Source organism: Rhinopithecus bieti, unplaced genomic scaffold (assembly GCF_001698545.2).
Source record: "Rhinopithecus bieti isolate Rb0 unplaced genomic scaffold, ASM169854v2 scaffold_38631, whole genome shotgun sequence".
NCBI classification, from domain to species: domain Eukaryota; kingdom Metazoa; phylum Chordata; class Mammalia; order Primates; family Cercopithecidae; genus Rhinopithecus; species Rhinopithecus bieti.
The window spans coordinates 667,140-684,966 of record NW_016817145.1 but is presented as its reverse complement, the minus strand read 5'-3'; the positions used below and the strand labels follow the sequence as shown (position 1 = coordinate 684,966).

The 17,827-nt window shown below is 42.5% G+C and overlaps 1 long non-coding RNA gene across 1 annotated transcript in view; it reads left to right on the top strand.

The window, feature by feature from the left end:
* Nucleotides 1-9,064, top strand: part of LOC108517776 (uncharacterized) — a 36,813-nt gene extending 27,749 nt beyond the window's left edge. Inside the window, exon 3 of the long non-coding RNA XR_001882206.1 lies at nucleotides 8,952-9,064. This is a non-coding gene — a long non-coding RNA (uncharacterized LOC108517776). The remainder of the gene's footprint in view (nucleotides 1-8,951) is intronic.
* The last annotated feature ends 8,763 nt before the right edge of the window (nucleotides 9,065-17,827 follow it).

Below are 17,827 nucleotides of genomic sequence, written 5' to 3'. Positions count from 1 at the left end.
CCCGCCTCGGCCTCCCAAAGTGCTGGGATTACAGGCTTGAGCCACTGCGCCCGGCCACTCTGCTTTCCTTATAAAACAGAATGCCTTGAACAGAATCCAAGTCACCTCTTGAATGCTTTGCTACTTAGAAATTTCTTCTACCTGGCCAGGCACAGTGGCTCATGCCTGTAATCCCATCACTTTGGGAGGCTGAGATGGGTGGATCACCTGAGGTCGGGAGTTTGAGACCAGCCGGACCAACATGGAGAAACCCTGTCTCTACTAAAAATACAAAATTAGCTGGGCTTGGTGGTGCATACCTGTAATCCCAGCTACTTGGGAGGCTGAGGCAGGAGAATCGCTTGAACTCGGGAGGCAGAGGTTGTGGTGAGCCGAGATCGTGCCATTGCGCTCTAGCCTGGGCAATAAGAGCAAAAGTCCATCTCAAAAAAAAAAAAAAAAAAAAGAAAGACATTTCTTCCACCAGATACCCTAAATTATCTTTCAAAGTTCCACAAATCTCTAGGGCAGAGGCAAAATGCCATCAGTCTCTTTGCTAAAACATAGCAAGAGTTACCTTTATTCCAGTTCCCAACTAGTTTTTCATGTCCATCTGAGATCACCTCGGCCTGGACCTTGTTGTCCATATCGCTATTAGCGTTTTGGGCAAAGCCATTCAACAAGTCTCTAGGAGGTTCCAAACTTTCCCACATTTTCCTGTCTTCTTCTGAGCCTTCCAAACTGATTGGTGTACTGGTGGCTCTGCCCCACTGTATTAGCCCACTTTCACACTGCTGATAAAGACATACTGGAGACTGAGAAGGAAAAAGAGGTTTAATTGGACTTACTGTTCCACATGGCTAGGGTGGCCTCAGAATCATGTTGGGAGACAAAACACTCTTCTAACATAGCGGCAGCAAAAGAAAATGAGGAAGAAGCAAAAGTGGAAATTTACTATCATTAGAAGAGCAGTCTCTTGGCTAAAACATAACAAGAATCACTTTTGTTTTAGTTCCCAAGAAGTTCCTCATCTCCATCTGAGACCACCTCAGCTTGGACCTCATTGTTCATACTACTATCAGCATTTTTGCCAAAGCCATTCAACAAGTCTTTAGGAGGTTCGAAGCTTTCCCACATTTTCCTATTTCTTGTGAGCCCTCCAGACTGTTCCAACCTTTGCCTGTTACCCAGTTCCAAAGTTGCTTCCACATTTTTGGGTATCTTTTCAGCAACACCCCATTCTACTGGTACCAATTTACTATGGTAGTCTATTTTCATGCTACTGATAAAGACATACCCAACACTGGGAAGGGAAAATGGTTTAATTGGACTTATATTTCTGCATGACTGGGGACGCCTCGAAATCATGTCGGGAGATGAAAGGCACTTCTTACATGGCAGTGGCAAGACAAAATGAGGAAGAAGCAAAAGTGGAAACCCCTGATAAACCCATCAGATCCCATGAGACTTACTAACTATCACTAGAACAGCATGGGAAAGACTGTCCCCCATGATTCAAGTATCTCTTCCTGAGTCCCTCCCACAACATGTAGGAATTCTGGGAGATATAATTCAAGTTGAGATTTGGAGGGGGACACAGCCAAACCATATCAGAAGCCTTCTTGGACATTGCACACCCAGCAGACATGATATAGAGAATCACCAAGGACTTCAGCTGCTGTAGAACCAGGGCGCCATATATATAGCTCTAAGTGAACCATTCCTGCCATCTCAACCACCATAGCTGAGGGCCTCAGTCACTGTGGAGCTGAGACAAGTTATCCCTACTATACCCTGACCAAATTATTGACTCCAAAAATTGCAAGCATAATAAAATGATTACTGTTTTATGCTTCTAAGTTTGGGGATGGTTTGTTACAGAAAAATAGATAACTGGAACTCCTGGGGATTTTCCAAGATTCTCCCATGTCATTCTAATAAACACTCATATTAAGAACTAGTGGTCTATAAAATCAAATGCTATGTATCCATAGAGATGAATAAAGAAGGTCTTTTCGTTCCACTGTGGGCTATCTACAAGTTTATATTGTTGAGGCCAAAATAGAAAGTTACAAATAATTTGTATACTATGCTACGATTTGTGTAAAAAAGTAAAAATTTATAGATATGAATAATGTCTGAAATAACACATTAAAGAGTGGTAAGTAACATTTGTTGGCTCCAGAGAGGGAAACTGGATGGCTGGGGAAAAGGGGAAAATTTCTACTTAATACCTTATGACAGCTTTCAAATGTTAAGACATGTGAATGTACCAGTTCAAAAGTAAATAAATTCTGCCTCTTTCTTAACTGGAAAAGTCCAGGTTCTTTATCCTGATATGGCTCAGTCTTCATTTCCAGGCTTAATATTCATTTCTTTTACTTTATACTAAAAATAGTTGTAATAAGCAGAATAATGGCCCTCAAAGATGGCCACATCCTAATTCTTGGAAACTGTGAGTGTTACCTTACACAGAAAAAAGGACTTTGCAGATGTGATTAAACTAAGGATCTTGAGATGAGGAGATTGTCCTGAATTTTCTGAGTGGGCCTAGTGAAATCGTAAGTGTCCTTATAAGTAAAAGAGGGAAGTAGAAGAGTCAGAGTCAGAAAAGGAGATTGGGGCCAGGTGCGGTGGCTCAAGCCGGTAATCCCAACACTTTGGGAGACTGAGGTGTGCAGATTACTTGAGGTCAGGAGTTCAAGACCAGCCTGGCCAACATGGTGAAACCCTGTCTCTGCTAAAAATACAATAAAAAATTAACTGGGCATAGTGGCACATGTCTGTGATCCCAGGCATGGGATCTTGAGGCTGAGGCACAAGAATGCCTACTCTGAAGGCTGAGGCATGAGAATCACTTGAACCCAGAAGGTGGAGGTTGCAGTGAGCTGAGATCATGCTACTGTACTCCAGTCTGGACAGGGGAGCAAGACTCTATTTCAAAAAAGAAAAAAAAAAAAAAAAAGAAGATTGGAGGATGGGAGTAAAAGTTGGAGTGATGTTATAGCAGACTTAGAATATGGAGGAAGAGGCCATGAGCCAAGAAGTGCAAGTGGCCTCTGAAAGCTGGAAAAGGCAAGGAAACAGATTATCCCCTACAGAAATAACACTGCCCTTTTGACATTTGATTTTAGCACAGTGAGACCCATTGCAGATTTCTGACCTCCAGAGCTGTAAGATAATAAATATGTGTTGCTTTAAGCCACTAAGGTGATCATATGTTACAACAGCAACAGAAACTAAAGCAGTGGTGTTTCTCCAGATGCTGTTTCAACAGATAGGCCTTTTTGAGGGAATGCTAATGAAAAGAATAAAAAAAGTTATCCAAAGTCAAATAAAAAACAAATTGTTATTATTTTTAATCAAGTTAAATGAGGCACAATGTACCTATTTTATGTGTAGTTTGATGGATTTTGGCACATGTATATACCCTTGTAATCTACCATCACAATTATCATACAGAATATGGCCATTACCTAGAGTGTTTCCTTGTACCCCTTTGCAATCAATCCTCCTAGTCCCACCTCCAGCCCCAGGCAACCGATGATTTGCTTTTTTTCACTAGGCAAATTACTTTTAATTATAGGACTTCTAAAGATCTTTAATATGTCAAAAGTATTGTGATGCTCCAAGGGAGGGGTTGCGTAGCAGGTTGTAACCCCAGGTTTATTTGGTCATGGGCCCTTTCATCCTGGAGCATCTTACAAGATGAGGGGCTTTAAGAACCCACCTGAGAAATGCTTTCTTGTTCACCTGTTTCGGCTCAGGCAGCTCCCCCTCAGCTTAGAGTGCCCATTTTTATATATCAAAAATTTGCTTATCCTTTAAGGCTTTGTGCAAGAATAAGTTCCTCCATGAAGTAGACCTTTACTTTGGCTAAGTCTCATACACTTTGCTTTATATTTCTTGCAGCATGCAAATTGCATAATGGTTAATATTATAACCATATAATGTTATATTTGCTTAGAGATACATAGTCTTACAGTCTTTTCTGAGAACAAAGAATGACTATTTGCTTAATCATTACATGATTGTCAGGAAATGCTCAAGTGTTCAGTAGGGAGTCAAGATACATTACAAGTAACTTTCAAGCTGCCTTGGACTTGGGGCTCTCACTCACTAAGACATTTTAAGTTGTGTCTCAGCAACCCGCAACTATGTGAGTTCATGGGCTGGTGGTGAATGACTCCCTTATCTTCCTACCTCTGCATCCAGCCCAGCACATCCCTGAGTCCTGTGGGTTTTACTTCAGAACTGTCTCTCCTATCCATGGTTTTCTAGTTCCTCTGCCAATGCCCTTGTCCAGGTTCTTACCATGTCTCGCCTGCATTATTTCAACAGCCTCTTAAAACAGTCTCCCTGCCTCCAATCTCATTCCTCCCCCTACCTGTCTTCCACTCTAATGCCAACATCCTGATCATGGTGCTCTTCTGCTTAACAATCTGAGTGCAACTGCCATTACTCACAAGATCAAGTCAGAAGGGCTGGGAAAGGAAATGTGCCCTGCCCCATAAGGGACCCTTTGCTTTTCAAGCTTCACCTCCTGTTACTCTGTTCTATGCACTCTCCACTCCATGGCTTCTCACAGGTTTGTGGACACACCATGCGCTTTCAAGGCACCATGCTCTTCTTTCAACCTGGGATGCGATGCTTTCCCCTTCTCCATCTGGAGAACGATTCTGCTGTAGACTGAATGCTTGTGTTTTCCAAAATTCACATGCTGAAATCCTAACCCCCAAAGTGAAAAGGGAGGTGCTTAGGTCACAAGGGCAGGGCTCTTATGCATGGGACTAATGTTCTTATAAAAGGAGCCTGAGAGCTCCCTCATCCCTTCTGCCATGTGAGGATGCAGTGAGAAGACGGCCATCTAAGAACCAAGAAGTGGGTCCTTACCAGACACTAATTCTGCTGGTGCCTGGATCTTGGATTTTACAGTCTCCAGAATTGTGAGAAATAAATATCTGTTGTTTATAAGCCACTCAGTCGATGGTATTCTGTGATAGCAACCCAAGCTGACCAAGACTCCTAGTCATTGGAAGACCTTTCCAGATATCACACCTGGGAATCCTTCACTTCATGATACTCCAATAGTATCTGTATACATCTCTTTTGAGTGACTCTTATGAAATCATATTATAATGAAAATTCATTGGTTTTGATCCTATCTCCTAAGCTAGAATATGAGTCTTTGCATCCTTGGCACTTAGTGCAGAACTGGCAAAACATTTATGACTAATAATGACAAACACTTAATGAATTCTTATCTGTGCCAGGCATTGCACTAAGTACTTTCATGTCTAAATTTTGCAGGAGAGAAAACAGCCTCAGAGAGGTTAAAGAAACATCTAAGGACCTCATGCAAATAAGTGGTAGAACTAGTTTTTGAGCTCCAGTTTATGAAATTTGTTTTCTTAGTACTAGTTACCAGTATTTCTTGAGTATTAATAAATACTGATAACTAGTATTTGATATTCAATTAGTATTCATTGAACAAATGAATGAATGCATGAACAAAATCAGTTGTTTGAACATTTGAAAAGTATATCTTCAAGTAGCTGACTGTGACTGTTCCCTTGGCTCAGAAAAGGGAGAGGAGACTTCTAGGTAGAGGTGACAGAACATGGAAAGCCTGAGGATCTGGGCATGGAGGCTTAGAGAAGTGCATATCAGAGTCAGGCTTTGAGCTAGCATAGGTTTCTAGTGCAGGGACTTGGAAGGTTGCCTTCTGGCTTACAGCAACCCCCTCTCCAGGAAAACTCCAACACAAAGATATTTCTAGTCTGGGGTAGGTTTAAGGAGTCAAGAGGGAGCTCCATGTTCTCTGGGGAAGATCACTCCTCCCAGGCCTCCATCCTCCCCTGCCGGCAGCCGAGATGCCCAGAGCTCTGGATCATTTTCTAGCCTCCATGCTACCTTGAGTGGAAATGAAGAGGGTGTTCTAGAATTCTTTGTGCTCCTGGCAAGAGCCTTGTTTCTCCTTGAACACTCACAGCTTCCCTCGTTCATGCTCCGGGGCTGTCGGGATCCATCTCCCTGTGCCCTTTGTTGCTGTTTACCTCAGGTTATACACAAAGCGCTGCTTCCCAGGACTGCTCACCTGGATCACCTTCCCATGCAGTTCTGCACGGCCCCTTCCACGAACTCATTGCTCACTGTTCCCTGTCTCCTCAAACCCTTCCACTGTCACCCTGGGACACATGATTAGCCATCAGCAAAATCTCTTCTTTCCTCAACTAAATTTGAATGTTCTCTTCACCTTCTTCCATCATCATCAAAATGATGAGGACACCATTTTCCCTGTAGCCCTGACCTACTATCCTGATTGGCTAATAGGCCTAGACATGCTCTCTCGTGACCCCTCTTCTCACTAAAAATGAGGTTTTAAATCATCCCTGTAGTAATTGTCTGCTGACCTCACTCTTCTGACACCTTGAAGACTTTAGCTCTAGCACCACTGGCACACTTTCCAAAATTGTTCCTGTTCCAATTTTTGATGATTTCCATATCTGTATAGATAATCCAGGGCCCTCTGATAACCTCGCCCATCACCTTACCTCAGCAAAGAATCCCCATAGTCAAACCCTAGAACAGCACTGCCTGGTAGAACCTTCTGTGACAATGGAAAAGGTCTTTACTTCCACTGTCCAATAGACTAGCCACTAGCCACCCACATGCAGCCATTGAATACCTGAAATGTGGCTAGTTCAGTTGAGAACTGGAGTTTTAACTTTCTTTAATTTTAATAAAATTTAAATAGCCTCAGGTTGCTCATAGCTGCCATGACGAATGGCGCAGCCTGGATCATGGAATGACCACTAATTCTATCACCTTTACAATCCCAGTTTCAAGAATCCCATTCTCTGTCATCTTCTAACTTTCCAGTTTAATTCTTCCAGTTCCCTGACCTTGATATTTGCTTGACTTTACTGGGACCTGCCAGTCAATGATTCTGTTATCTATTCACCATCCCTTATTTTGTTTGAGCCCTCAGGTCTTTTTAAAATCTAGCCTTAATTCCATGATTCTTCATTATAAATGACTTCCTTGCACGCAGCCTCAACACATTTCCCCCCATCTCACTTCATTGTGGGTGCCTGGCCAAACCTCAACCCTTGTTAAATCCAATTCTTCTCTCTCTTCCCATCTCCAGACTTGAAAGTGAACATGGCTGGAGAAAAACAAAGGGATGTTGACATATCACAAAGGTGGACTCAAGGCTGCCCAACAAGCACACATTTCCATAGTTGTTTCCTCTTCTAGACAGCTATTTCAAACCTTATCTCCTCTTCCAATACTTTTAATAACCTTCCTCTCCTCTCCCTCAATGGATAAACTAGATTCCTCTTTCAGGGAAAAATCTCAAACAATAGAGGAGACTTCCAGGTGCTCCCACCATTTTATCCACCAGCTTACTCACATTTAGACACATAGGCTTTGCTTTCTCTCACATGATAATAGTCAAACTGTCCATGCTCCTCTTCTGAGCTGGCCTCTCCTCTTGTGTGCTATATCTCATCCTTTTCCAATTGTCAAGAACATCACTGGCAATTCTGTCTTCTCCTTCAAGCAATCCTCAATGGATCCTTCTCCTCAGCATATAGACATGCTATAATTTCTCCTCCTCAGGGCTTTGTATTTGCTGTTCCCTTTACCTGTCATGCTGTTCCAGGAAATAGCCACGTAGCTTGTCTCTTCACTTCCTTTGAGTCTCTGTATCAGTATCACCTCCTGACTATGCTGTTTAAAAATGCAAAATTTCCCTCCTCCCTATCCCATTTCATTTTTCTTCACAGGAGCTTCCAACGTCTGACAATCTATATACTCTGTTTTATTTATTCATTTGATCCTCAAAGGAAGGGGTCTTTCATTTTCGTTCTTGTTGCTGTACCCCCAGCACTTAGAATACTGTCTGGCACATAATAGGCCCTCAATGAATGTTTGTTGAAAGAACCATTCAGTGATTTCCCTTTTCTGATATTCCTAATGGTATACTGCAGTAGTGTGATTTTTCCAAAGGAACAGCTCTTCCGAATGATATTACTACCCACTGCTCTTATTCAGAAGTTCTTAGTGCAATGCTCCTCACACTTCAATGTGCATTTGAATCACCTAGGGATTTTGTTATAGGCAGATTATGATTTAGCACGGCTGGGGTGGGGCCTGAGATTCTGCATTTCTGACAAGCTGCCAGGTGATTCAGATGCTGTTGATTCAGAATGCATTTTGAATAGCAAGTCTGCTTTGGTCATCTGAAGCCTAATTCGTCTTCTCCTTTTCTTTTTTTTAATAGAGTAAGAATAAATATTTACATAGAACATTTACATATTTACCATGTAAACATGACCCTGAGTTCAAGTAATAGTGTGGTAAGTGCTTCTATAGCTGCAGGTTACAACATTTGCATAGAGAGCTTCATCCATCACTGGATGTGCCATGGAGGAACTGTTGTCTAGTTAGGCTGTTAAATGATGACTGTCCATTTGTTCTGGGCAGAATTAGGTTTTCTGTGCATGTGTGTATATGTGTGTAAGAATATGATTATTGATGCTAATAAGTTTCCTAGCAATTGCCTGATGCAATTAGCCATGTTTTGGCATGAAATCAGTGCAAAGGCAAGTTTTGCCTTTCTATTCAGACTATTGTTATACCACTCAGCTTTTGTCTAGAGAACAGTGTGGAGTGTTTCCTATGATCATCACTGTCATCAATTTGTTTAAAAATCATAGTCAGGGCCTCCCTGTAGAGTTTGTTTGGTTTGTGTGTGCCACAAAGAAGTCCAGTTGGGACGACAAATTAAGACCTCAAACTAGCGAGCACGCTTTTGCCAAGACAAGTGCTCTGGTTGGGGTTGAATTGCCTTTTTCATCTAGCAAACTGAATAAAAGTGCCTGATGTTCGATGGCCTTGATCATAAAGCTAGAAAGAGCTACAAAGGAAAATAGAGAGCTCTGAACACAATATTTTCATTTTAGGGATGTTAAGGCACTGAGGACCACAGCACTTGTTCTCATCAACATCATCATCAGCATCAGCATCATTGTCACCATAACCAGCATCATTGGCATCAGCATAATCAGCATCACCACCCTCATCATCATCAGTAGCATCAATATCACCATCATCAGCATCACCATTATCATCATCAGCAGCATCAGTATCACCATCAGCAGCAGCATCAGCATCATCAGCAGCATCAGCACCATCAGCATCATCAGCAGCATCAGCAGCATCAGCAACATCAGCATCATCGTCATCAGCATCATCAGCAGCATCACCACCATTATCAGCAGCAGTATCACCATCTAACATTTTTTGAGGGTTTCAGATGCACAAGGCACTGGGCTGATTGCTTTACATGCGTTGTTTCATTTGTTCCCAACAATGACAGCCCGCAAAGTTAAGTATTATTATTGTTAATATCCTCATTTACAGATACGTAAACTGAAACTTAGAGAGATTAAGCAACTTGCTTAGGGCCACAGAGCTATGTGAAGTGCAATTTTCAAAAATGTAAATCACAATTCTCAGGAAAATATAAAATGATACCATGTCAAAGATTTTATTTAACTCAATAATTAATGAGAGAACCAATAAGAAGTTAAAACTTATTCAAAGAGCATTAGAGAATTTAGATATATGCAGGCAATTCAACAGCAAAAAATAAGGCAAGTATGATAGGTTAAATTATGTTCCCTCTGGAAAAAAATCTATCCTGATCCCTGGAATTTGTGAATATGTTACTTATGTTACTTTACAAGTAGAAAGGATTTTACAGATGTGATTAAATTATGGGTTTTTAATCACATCTGTAATGGGGAGATTATTCAGGATTATCTGGGTAGGTCCAATGTAATCACATGCATTCTCATAAGAGGGAGACAGGAGTGTCAACTGAGATGGAAGATATAAGAACAAAAGCAGAGATTGGAGTGATGTGCTTTAAAGATGGAGGAAGAGGCCATAAGCCAAGGAATATAGGTTATCCCTAGAAGCTGGAAAAGAGAATAAAACAAATCCTTTTCTAGAGCCTCTAGAAGAAATGGGCTCTGCTTACACCTTGATTTTAGCCCAGTGAAACTGATTTTGAACTTCTGACATCTAGTACTGTAAGATAATAAATTCGCATTATTTTTACACCCTAAGATGTGTTACATTGTTATATCAGCAGTAGAAATTTAATACCAAAAGATTACTGGGTGAGATAGAAAGCTAGTAAATGTCCAACCGGGCTATCAATTGTAACCCTTGGAGCTAATTCTTCCACCAGAGTTAAATTATTTGCATCTTTGTGGGACCAAAATTTACAAATAAACCTCTGCCGTTATGGAGATGAAATTTGACTGGTCAGTAGAAAGCCCAGCTCTGCACTGGCAAATCACTCAATAATCTCTTCTGCATGTTCCCAAGTTTAGAGTACTCTTTTGGACAGTTAGCAGGTCGAAGCGCTGAGATTTGAACCAGGCTCTTCTAAGTCCAGAATCTGTGCTCTTAATCACTAAGGAACATATTTTTTTTATTAGCATTATTTCATAGACTGATAGCAGGACAATCAGCGACAAAGAAAACTGTCCATGGAAACTAAGAACGCAGCTTAAAGGTTGCCAGGTTTGGGCATGGTGGCTCACACCTTTAATTCCAGTGTTTTGGGAGGCTGAGGTGGGAGGATTGCTTGAGGCTAGGAGTTCAAGACTAGCCTGGGCAACAGGGTGAGACCCCCATCTTTACAACAACAACAACAACAACAAAAATAGCCAAGTGTGGTGGTGTGCACCTGTGGTCCTAGGTACTCAGGAGGTGGAGGTGGGAGGATTTCGTGAACCCAAGTGTTCAAGGTTACAGTGAGCTATGATTGCACACTAGTGTGGGTGACAGAGCAAGACCCTGTCTCTAAAAGAAAAATCTAAAAAAAAGATTGCCAGTTTGATTCACTAAGTCCTTCATGGTGCTTCCCCCAAACAGAGGACCACAGAAAGAACCTTCTCCCTCCTTAACATGGAAATTCCTACACTAGCTCTCTGAAAACTTAGAGCCAAGCTTTTAATAGGTGGTTTAGATAGGTTCCTGGTTGGAGTAACATGAAGGCTGGGGTGAGAAGCTAAAATACACCTCCCCACAACAGTTCCCTTCCTTGCTCGAGAGTAAATGGCCTTGACAGTCCGTTCTTTAAAACTATGTTACTTGGTTAGACATCAAAACACTTTGCCTAGTAAATGCTTGAAAAAGGTTTACATTGCATTTGGTTTGGTGGAAGTGCAAAATAGACTTTGGGAGTGAGGAAAAGTCAGGAGGGATAAATGAGTAAGTTGTATCAGGAACTAGCATGGCATTCTTAAGAGTCATGTGGGCTGGGTGCAGTGGCTCATGCCTGTAATCCCAGCACTTTGTGAAGCCGAGGCAGGTGAATCATGAGTCAGGAGTTCGAGACCAGCCTGACCAACATGGTGAAACCCCATCTCTACTAAAAACACAAAAATTAGCAGGGCATGTTGGCATGCGCCTGTAATCCCAGCTACTCAGGAGGCCGAGGCAGGAGAATTGCTTGAACCCAGGAAGTAGAGGTTGCAGTGAGCCGAGATTGTGCTATTGCACTCCAGTCTGGGCAACATTGAAGCGTCCCACTGCAGTTGGGAACTTTTATTGGGAAGTAGGATCTGTGGTTGGACAGGTGGAATGTGGCCAGAGTCTTGAAGCGCGGCTGGGCAGTGTAGGTTTTAACTTATAGGGCAATCATTCTTGACGCTGAATGTTAGAATAAACTGGCAAGAGTTAAGAAATATGAATGCAACCCTGTATTCATCTACTGAGGCTGCCATAACAAAGCACCATAGAATTGGTGACTTAAGCAACAGAAATTAATTTTCTCGCAATGCTGGAGGCTAGAGATCAAAGTGTTCGCAGTGTTGGTTTCTCCTGAGGCCTCTTTCCTTGGCTTGTAGATGTCTATCCTCTCCCTGTGTCTTCAGATGGTCTTTCCTTTGTTACTGTCCATGTCTGAATGTTCTTTTCTTATAAGTCTTCCCCTATTGCCCTAATTCTTCCCATTAGGAAACTCACCAGTACCACAGGACCCACCACCACCATCACAGGCCTTATCATCACTCCTGCCTTCTCTATCCCTGCAGCAGTCTAGGGATACACACAGGGAGAGGACAGTCATCTCACCAGCCAAGGAAAGAAGCCTCAGAGAAACCAACACTGTCAACACTCTGATCTCTGGCCTCCAGGATTGTGACTGCTCCCACCACAGTTATCACAGGGGCAACTATAATAGCAGCAGCCACAGCTGCAGTGAGCCCCATGCCAATAGAGAGACATAGACAGTCACACCCATTGTAGAACTGATCACTTAGACCAAGTTATTAATTTTGTACTGGAGGAAACTGAAGTCCGGAGAGGTCAACTGACTTATTCAAGGCTATGGAGCTCTTAAATAGAAAACCAAGTCTAAAGATCCTATTATTTGGCCTTGTGTTTTCTTTCTTTCTACTGGCCCACATGACTTCATCCTAGCCCATCAGCCCTGGAGGCTGGGCTAAGGACAGCCCCACTATCTGAGTCTGCTTTTCCTTCCTATCGGGAGCAAACCATCATGAAAAGCAGCCCCATTAAACTCTGATTGTCTGTGTCTGGGCCCTGTGTTCCCCTTGTCAAGGGGTTGAAATGCTCTGGTTTAAGGGTAGGCAGGTTACTTCTTTTAATGTTTTTAGTTAGGACTTGGTCAGCAAACAGGGACAAACCTGATCAAATGTGGCATAAGAAAAATGCAAACTTGGCTTCTATAACAAGACCAAGGCAGCCCTGGCTTCAGGCACAGCAAGATTCAGGGCTCCCATGATGCAATCACATGTCTCTCCTTTCTGCTTGCTTTGCAATCTGCTGACTCCAGTCTCAGACTCCACTGGGTAGCAAGATGGAAGCTTCAGCTTCGGAATTCTCTCGTGCAGCAGGAAAGAGGTAGCCTGTTTCTCAATAACACAAACAAAAGTCATGGAGTTAATTAATGCAAAAATATTTATTAAAGTCCTAGTATGCACCAGGCATTCTTCTATATGCTGGGGATACTGAAGTGGACAGAGAGAAGAGGTTCCTGTCATCATGGAGCTTACAGGAGCCTTCCTGGGCTCTGATGTGACTGTTTTTGGCCATGTGTAATCTGTGAGCCATGTGTCCAGGAGTATGCGATGTGCTGGGTCATGTGTCCCACTTAAAGAATGCAAGCCTCAGGCCAGGCATGGTGTAATCCCAGCACTTTGGAAAGCAGAGGTGGGCGGATTGCCTGAGGTCAGGAGTTTGAGACCAGTCTGGTCAACAAGGTGAAACCCTGTCTCTACTAAAAATACAAACATTATCCAGGTGTGGTGCTGGGTGCCTATGATCCCAGCTACTCAGGAGCCTGAGGCAGGAGAATCGCTTGAACCCAGGAGGCGGAGGTTGTGGTGAGCCAAGATCACACTACTGCACTTCAGCCTGGGCTTTCTCTCAAAAGGGAAAGCAGGTCTCTTTTGGAGTGCCAGGACGATGTCATAGTTATGTTTGTGGTATGTCCACAAAATAAGCACATGAGAAGCGACATCAAATGGGTGAATAACTGAGTAAATAAACCACAGAGAGAGAAAAGTTCATGAAAGGCAAATGTGTAAAAACACATGAAAAAGGGACACATCCAGGTAAATCGAACCATGAAATGCTGGCTCTCAGTTGCCAGTCCAAAAAAGGACATAATATTCACGATAGATGACTTGCTAAAAATATTTGCCCAGTATGTTTCATATCAGGCCAAGAAAATCCTGCTCATTATTCAGAGAAACATTAGACACAAAATCTGAAGTTGCATTTCATTTCAGAGTTGTCCCCGGGGGGTGTCAACAAACCAGGGTCACTCTGGGCCTCACACTTTGAGGAGAAAGTGAAAGAAGAAATGGAGACAGCTCACAGCTGGCAGGTAGAATATGTCGATGATATTATGTAAATGTCTGCCACCCTCAGCCCTCCATGGTCTCTGTTGCAGCCTGCTGTGGGCACCTGGGAAACACTTCTCCCCATTGTCTGGTGTTCTTGGACATGGCCTCTTAGTTCCTTTGATGTTCTGCCCTTGATGTTCATTTTATGCAGCTCTCAATTGGTAAAAAAGTTTAACGCAAGGAAAAAGTCTGGAAGAAAACGTATAGCTCCTAAATTTGTTAGCACGTAAAAGAGCCTTTCATTGGTCCTAAATCCTAAAAGTGTGGTTCTGTATATCTTGCATAAAGCCTACGTGGGTTGGCACTTGGAGGGATATGTGCAATTTTAGTCATTACACTGCTTAAGGAAGGACCTATAAAGGACACATAGAAAGAGGCAAACTAAATTATTAAGAGAAACCTACATTTGAGCCTAAGTTCAAAGGAGGTGGACTCCAGCATGGAAAGACCAAAGCTTTAAGAAGAAATAAATACATGCAGCCGGGCGCGGTGGCTCAAGCCTGTAATCCCAGCACTTTGGGAGGCCGAGGTGAGCGGATCACAAGGTCAGGAGATCGAGACCATCCTGGCTAACACGGTGAAACCCCATCTCTACTAAAAAATACAAAAAAAAAAAAACTAGCCGGGCGAGGTGGCGGGCGCCTGTAGTCCCAGCTACTCGGGAGGCTGAGGCAGGAGAATGGTGTGAACCCGGGAGGCGGAGCTTGCAGTGAGCTGACATCTGGCCAGTGCACTCCAGCTTGGGTGACAGAGCAAGACTCCGTCTCAAAAAAAAAAAAAAAAAAAAAAAAAAATAAATACATGCTATGAATTCATGAAGGGCATAGAAAGGATGCCTGTAAATAAACTTATTCACCAAATTTCAATAGAATCAAATAAAAGGGGCACCCATGGGGTTTCAAAGGGGTCAAAATTGTACAAATATTAAGTGCAAGTGGCTTCAAACGATGGCGGCAAACATGAAACTTAAACTAATTTTTATGTTTTAGAGACACAATCTTGGACTTAATAAAACGAGCTTTAAAAGGTCAATTGGTAACAACTGGGGACAATGGGTAAAATTTACAGGTAAGTCACATATTAAATGGCATCATTTAACCAAATAAATGTTAGCTTTCTTAGGTATGACAGGGGTATTGTGGTTATTTGGGAGAATGTCCGTATTCATTCAAGATGCACAGTGAAATGTTGGGGAAAACATGGCTGGATTTTGTAGCTTACTTTCAAATGAATTAGAAAAAAAGATCTATAAATATATAAGGGAGAATGACAGAGCAATTGTAGCACAATACAGCCATGTGCTGCATAATGACATTTCAGTCAACAATGGATTGCATATCTCAACGGTGGTCTCATAAGATTATAATAGAGCTGAAAAGTTTCTATTGTCCAGTATTTACTATACTATACTATACTTTATTTATTTATTTATTTTTTGGAGACAAAGTTTTGCTTTTGTTGCCCAGGCACGATTTCGGCTCACTGCAACCTTCGCCTCCCTGGTTCAAGTGATTCTCCTGCCTCAGCCTCCTGAGTAGCTGAGATTACAGGTGTGTGCCACCACACCCGGCTAATTTTTGTGTTTTCAGTAGAGACGGGGTTTCATCATGTTGGCCAGGCTTGTCTCATTTATCTATTTATTTTTGAGACAGGGTCTTTCTCTGTTGCCGAGACTGGAGTGCAGTGGCATGATCAGGACTCACTGTAACCTCAAACTCCTGGGCTCAAGGAATCCTCCCATCTCAGCCTCCCAGGTCGCTGGGACTTCAGGTTTGTACCATCACACTTGGCTAATTATTATTAATATTTTTTTGTACAGACAGGGTTCTTACTATGTTGTTAGGCTGATCTTGAACTCCAGGCCTCACGTAATCCTCCCACCTCAGCTTCTCAGAGCGCTAGAATTAGAGGTGTGAGCCATTGTATCTGGCATGGAATTTATTACCTTTAGAAGTAGTACTGTTTGGAAATATAAAATCCTTTAAGAATTTGGATATGTTCACGAGTGATGGGTCGAGTGATGGGTCAGATATGTTCACGAGTGATGGGTCAGAGACTTGAAGATGCTTTTGATACAGCCCTACCCACAGAGGACAATCACACCCATCCTTGATGCATCTGTCAGAGACCGAACGTTAGACAAGGGTCCGAATGGCTCACAGGCAGGTCTAGGACAGGTCTCAGCAATGTTTTGAGAATAAAACGAGGAAGATCTGCTGAATGTTTAAGTTCTTTTTGACAGGGATGGTTTTTAATACCATAAATGGATAATTAAGATAATAAATGAAGGAAGGAGTAGACGATCATGACTAGGAGGCTTTGGGTAACATTTTTTTTGTTTTGTTTTTTGAGATGGAGTCTCTCTCTGTGCCAGGCTGGAGTGCAGTGGCGCGATCTTGGCTCACTGCAACTTCCGCCTCCTGGGTTCAAGTGATTCTCCTGCCTCAGCCTCCTGAGTAGCTGGGACTACAGGCATGTGCCACAGCACCCAGCTAATTTTTGGATTTTTAGTAGAGATGAGGTTTCACCATGTTGGCCAGGATGGTCTGTATCTCTTGACCTCGTGATCTGCCCACCTCAGCCTCCCAAAGTGTTGGGATGACAGGTGTGAGCCACCACGTCTGGCTGTAACTTTTTATTTTTAAATAGTTATAGACTCACAGAAAGGGGCCATGAGTACAGGGTCGCATATACCCTTCCCTCTGCCTCCCCCAGCAGTGACATCTTATAAAGCTGTGGTACAATAGCAAAACCAAGGAATTGGCACTGGTACTGTTGAACTACACTGTAGATTTTATTCTGTCCTCAGCATTTTTTAAGCTTGCATTTGTGTGTATGTAATGTTATCCCATGTATAGATTCATGTAACCACCATTCCAATCAAGATACAGAACTGTTCCATCACAGTACAAGAATACCATTCAGGCCAGTCGCAGTGGCTCACGCCTAAAATCCCAGCACTTTGGGAGGCCGAGATGGGTGGACCATTTGAAGTCAGGAGTCTGAGACCAGCTTGGCTAACATGGTGAGACCCTGTCTCTACTAAAAATACAAAAATTAGCCAGGTGGGTGACACGCACCTGTAATCCCAGCTACTCCAGAGGTTGAGGTAGGAGAATTGCTTGAACCCGGGAGGCGGAGGTTGCAGTGAGCCTAGACCATGCCACTGCCCTCCAGCCTGGGTGACAGAGTGAGACTGCGTCCTAAAAAAAAAAAAAAGAATTCCATTCTCCGTGTTTGTATTCCTCCCCTCCATCCTCCTGCTCCCCGGCAACCACTTATCTGTGCTCTTTCTGTCGTTTCATCGTTTCGAGACTGTTGGATAAGTGGAAACAGATCCGAAAGTTATGTAACCTTTTGAGACTGGCTTTTTTCACTAAGCATAATGCCTAAGGTCCATCCAGGTTGTTGCATGTACCAAGAATTCATTTGCTTTTGTTGCTAAGTAGTATTCCATTGTATGGAGGTATCAGAGTTTGTTCCATCTTTTGCCTATTGGACATTTGGTTTTCTTCCTCGAGTATTTTGCCATTATGAATAAAGACCCTATGAATATTTATATGCAGGTTTTTGTGCAAATATAAGTTTTGATTTCTCTGGGATAAATGCCAGGAGTATGACCGTTGGGTCGTATGGTAAGTGTTTAATTTTGTAAGAAACTGGCAAACTGTTTTCCATGGTAGCTGTACCATTTTACATGTCTACTGGCAATGTGTAAGAGATCTAGTGTCTCTGCATCCTTACCAGCATTTGATATCATCACTATTTAAAATTTTAGCTACTCTAAATGGTGTGTAGGCATATATTATTGTGGTTTTAATTTGCAGTTTCCTAATGACTAACGATATTGAACAACTTTTCTTGCTTATTTGCCATCTGCCTATCGT